The following is a 5,328-nucleotide window of genomic DNA, read 5'->3' as shown; positions in this document are numbered from 1 at the left end:
CGATGGCCAGGTTGGTACTGAAGACGGCAGGGCCGTAACTCCACAAATTTTTTACTGAAACACTACACCTATTTTTATAATTTTCCTTTTTCCATTTGATATTCTGAATCTTTTCTCTTGTTTCAAGAAATTGAGTTCATGTCTAGCAAGTTCGAAATGAATTTCATTACAATTTCAATCAGAACTTTAGGGAATTGTTGACAAAACAGTTGGACACAACTACTAACTGCAAGTTTGGCAAAAGTGCCGGAACGACATGGCGTGACGGCAGGGACGCGACCATGCATTCTGTCGGGTGACCCAGTTCGGGAGCGAGGCAGAGAGAGCGAAGAGATGTGGTAAAACAGTAAAAGGGATAGATGAAGGGAAGAATACCTCCGTTCACCCTCTACGTTGTAGCCGCATAGGTTGTCCGTCGGCCATGGGAGGATACTCGTAGCAGCTTCAGGAGTAGGATGAACAACGGAGATGGCCATGGGAGGGAGGATGAAATCATCCGCGTTTCCGGCTGAGAAAGAGGAGCAGTGGCGTGTAGCAAAAACAACGGAGATGCATCGATCGGCTTGAGAGAGCGAAACACTTGCCACGTCAGAAGGGCTAATGGGCAGAAACAACGGAAGCCGCAGGAGTAAGGCTAACTGTTTAATTTCGTCTTCACTATCTATTTTCCTTCGACAGGCCACTTAGGTTATTATCCTACTTTTATACGAACAATTGCAACCGACACGCACCAGTCGACCCAGTATCACGTACAGCGTCCTGATCTACCATTCCGAAGCAGTGACGTACCGTAGAACTAACCGACACAGGATCTCTACGATCAGGAATATTAGCCTCTCCCAAGGGCGAGCACACCTCAAGCCTTGAAGCCCAATAGCCCACGAATATTGCAGGCAGGTTGTAGTTCATGTCTCGATACCAATTGTTCAGCCCACCACGGAAGAGAAGCTGACTCATCATCGATCAGGCGAGGGGATCTCTCCATACCGTTTCGGCGCCGACGCGTCGCACGCACGCGCAAGCGGCGCAACTGACGAGGGCAGTTCGGCGATTGCGAATCGCGATCAGGTAGCATCCCAGATCGCACTACGCCACAAAGATCAGGCGATCGGCGCCGGCGCGGACGGCGAACCTTGCGGCCAACCAAAAGCAGTGACAACGACGAAGGAAATTCTCCAGTGAGTCTTGTTTAATTCGTATTTCCCGAACTGGTCTGTGATGTTATTAGGCTGCAGAAATTCTTGATTTAGATAAAACTAATTAGGGGCAATAATTTTTTGTTTATCCTCACAAATATGAACTGTTAAATAGGCATGATACATTGATTTTCTTGTCTGAATTTAATTTGTCACCGATCTGTACTGAACCATCAAAAAGTTTAGTCTTGATAAAACTATAGACACATTTGATCTGCTTGGTACTCGGAAAGCCAATTTTGAACTAACAGAATTGTAACTTATTTGCATTGTCGATCGACCATAATGTTCTACTGAACCATCTATTTTTTTTATCATGTTTGCCATGCTAGATTTTTTTTTTCTATTGTGTTTTGCACCCCCCAACCTCAAATCCTGGCTCAGCCCCTGCGAAGAAGCCTACCCTCAATCGACCCATCGATTTCACCGGCAGCGACGCTCGTCGTGACCCCATTCCGCGACCCAGTCGACCATGTACTTGGGCTGCCATGGCCATGGTCGCTTCCTGCAGTTCTGGATGTGTCGCTTCGTGCATCGTCCGCGGCCACAGCTGTCTCCGAGACCTAGGGCAGAGAAGCCAACTTCTCACGTCCTTTTCACACGCACGCTCTCTTGTTTGGTCCTCTCTTTTCTTGTTTTTCTCTAGAGCAATCTGAATCCTTTGTAGGAGAGGCGACCGCTTTTGCACCACGATGACATCCGAGCCTAGTTGGCTTGCAGAGCAGCACCTCCGGAGCTAACCATTGCCCATGCCCTAACCGGTGTTCATCCCAACACTTTGTACGAGTACTGGGTTCGTACTAATAAACAAGCACTTGCAGCATATCGAAAATTGTGTACACAATCTATATAATTTGCTAGAAAATTGTGTATACTATCTTTTGTAGTATTGTGTACACAATCTATAAGGGTTCGGGCCGAGTACCCTTAGCCGAGCATCCGGAAGGCGCGTGCTGGCACACGCGCCTGTGGTCGGCAGCCTCGTGGTACACGATTGGGCCGGCATTGCAGCCGTACTTCTTGAAGTCACACGACACAGTCGCGGCTGCTGCAAAGGCATCAAGAATGGCGCAGTGGACAACCATGAGGCCGCACGATTCTCCATGGACTCCACGACAGGACGAGCACATCAGATGGTCGGCGTCACACTGGCGGCAAGATTAGTTCAGGAAGCAAGATCTAGATATGATATGCAAAGACGATTAATTGACCAAAGAAACTGTGGATCCATCTTTGATACCTTGAAGATGGGGGGTTTGAGGGGCAGGTGGCAGGTATGGCAGTCCAGCAATGCCGCGGGCATGTATGCCATGCTAACGCTCACGGCGTGCTCCAGTTCCATCTCCGTTGAGGTGGCTACCACCGCAAGAGCTCGCTCTCCTGCTCCATGGCTCATGTTTTTTTTTTCTTTGATAGTGACTGTGCGGTGGGAGTGGTGGTGTGGATGGGTAGTGGCTGATTCTATCGCTGAAAGCATCGGCGATATATAGCCTCATACGTTTTCCTCTAGGGTGGAGGTGGAGGTGGTGCTGTGGGTTGGTGGGAGGAGGTCCCGTAGAGGAGTTCTGTCGGCTAGGGTTCCCATCGATTGCCAACACGTTCGGGAGTACGAGCGGGGAATGGATTTGGATTGGATCCTACCAAACTGGAAAGAAGTAAAATGAAGGCTGAATTGGAAAGAATTAAATTTCGGCGTATCTCAAAATTGAATGTCTTGCCAATTGACCAAATAATGTTTTTTTTGCTTCTGTCACCTCTAGAAACTCACGGGAGGCGCATTTGGTTTCTTGGCTCGCACCTGCATCGCACCCACTATGCAATTTTCTCCAGGCTTCACGTCTCATTGGGACAGGCCCGGACGATGCAAAATCGGGCTCCCAGCCAGGCTGAGCGGAAACACAGGGATCGGCTGCTTCCACGAGCCAGGCCCACGCCTGCACCAGCATGTGTCAGCCCGCATCTCCCCTGATTTCCCTGCCGCTCTTTCCTCTGGTGCGACGCCGCATCTCCTCATCGGTGCCATGGTAAAGGTCTCCTTCTCTCATACACCTCCCTTCCTAAGCTCTGACCCCTCCCTCCCGTTCTCAGCTATTGGTGACCTTCTCGCCGTTGCTCGCCCGTTGCTCGCCGCCGCCGTCCCGATCTGGCCGTCAGGGCAAGCACGGGACTCTGGCGGGACGTACACCACATGCGCGCGCGCACCGGCCGCCCGCACGATCCATGCGGGTAATCAAGCACGGACTCGCGTGTTGTGCCCTTGTCGGCTGGGAAGGCCTGGCCGTGGTAGATCTGCCGGACCTTGTGCTTGAGCAGCTGTACCTTGCCAGTCCCCACCTGACTCCTTCCCAAACCTACCTTCCCCAAATATCTTACATGACAGGTTCCGTGCCATTTATGTTTCTGGCCAGTAAGTAATCAAACAAGTATTTACATTTGGAAAACTTGAAGTTCAACCATATGGTGGGTTTATATAATTGCGAAAGATTCACCTACATATTTCAATGGAAAAATGTAAGCCAGGTCAAGGCAGAGTTGCATACACCATTTGTAGTTAATTTGGCTTGTGTGTCATTATGGCACCATACCTTTCATCTGCAACTGCAATGTCGCATCATTGCCTAACAGCAGACATGGCGGCTACATCTGCAGGGGTAACAACTTCAGCTGCACGTGTATGCTGTCGAGTAGGAGGACAATGCTTGAGTATTAAAACCACCCGGCTGGATGCAAAATACAGTACATGAATAATCATTAAGGGCTAGCTTGTCTTCATAATGAGATAAATAGAGCAAGTTGTATTTATGTTGCGGTGATCAAGAGAACTATGTCTTGTTTGTTGTTTTCGCAGGCTGACAGTTAAGAGTACAGTTTATAGTCCGTGTTGTCTACAATTGATCATCTATTGCTTGGTTCTGCCGCTGGCCTTGTAGAGGTCCGATCTGTCTGTGAGAGCTGCCTATGGATTAGAGATGATTCTGCATATTTTTCTGTTAAGTTCACGAATAATTTGTGCATATTTTTTCTTTTGATTTGATCAGGAGAAAGAAGAACAAGAGATCAGCTAGCTAGAGGAAGATGAACAAAAGAGAGACAAGCTAGTTTTGTTTTGTATTTGTGTTGTGGGCATCGAGAGATCAGCGATGGACACTAAAAAGGTGCCTTAGAAGGGCTTGTTGCTGTTCTGTGCATGTATGTTAAATATAGGACCTCATGGATGCTGACACTGGAATACACATAGAAGTACATGGATATACATTTGTTTTCATTCCCTGTTTAGCTGCCTCTTTGATTCAAAGGATCTTCATACGGAACTTTCAAGGTTCAGAATAATATGATTTCTTATCTGTGTTTGATCATATCCTTTTACTTCAACAATCAGCAAAGATATCTAAGTTGGAGTGCAGGTCACCAATATAATCTTCTAATTATTTTGCATACATGTACAAGCACCTGGAATCAAATTCTGAGGTGAGCCTCATGCAGCCTACCAAACAACATCTGAGGTGAGCCTGGCCCCATATCATGCAAGTACACCAAACACACATCTCAGCTCCTTGTTGCATGAGCTCAACCAGGCCAGCCCCAGCCAAGCTCCTTCATGCGATGCAGGTTGGATGCGCCCAGGGAACTAAACACGCCGAATATGCTTCTGTATGATTGATTGGTTCTTAATTTTGACATTTGATCAGACTGTTTTTTTTGGTGGGTGACCGTAGACTGTTAGATACTGAACAAATATATTCTCACTGGAACTATACCACTCGCAGATATACATACATTCCTTTGCTAAAATAGGCCCTGTTATACCAATTTTAAACACAAGATAAAGAATAAATCTAACTTCTGCAACAAAGAAAGGGTGTAACCTGTAAATATTTACACAAATTTTGAAAACCAACACATGAACGAACCAGCAAGGCATGCTGCGCTTCGCTGGTGCAATCATGTCTTATCTTCTACATATTGCATAAATTCATAATTTTATTTTTCTTTTTTTAATTTTATTTAGTTATTTCATTTTGTTTTCTTGTTGAAATGTTGTTTTGTCTCCATTCCTGAGTGTGAATGTTTGCTTATTTGTGTAATGAAGTTTGCTATATATGCAACTTTAAATAATTTTTTAGAACACTAT

The sequence above is a fragment of the Triticum dicoccoides genome, chromosome 3B (assembly GCF_002162155.2).
Source record: "Triticum dicoccoides isolate Atlit2015 ecotype Zavitan chromosome 3B, WEW_v2.0, whole genome shotgun sequence".
Classification (NCBI taxonomy): domain Eukaryota; kingdom Viridiplantae; phylum Streptophyta; class Magnoliopsida; order Poales; family Poaceae; genus Triticum; species Triticum dicoccoides.
This window is presented reverse-complemented; position numbering follows the sequence as displayed.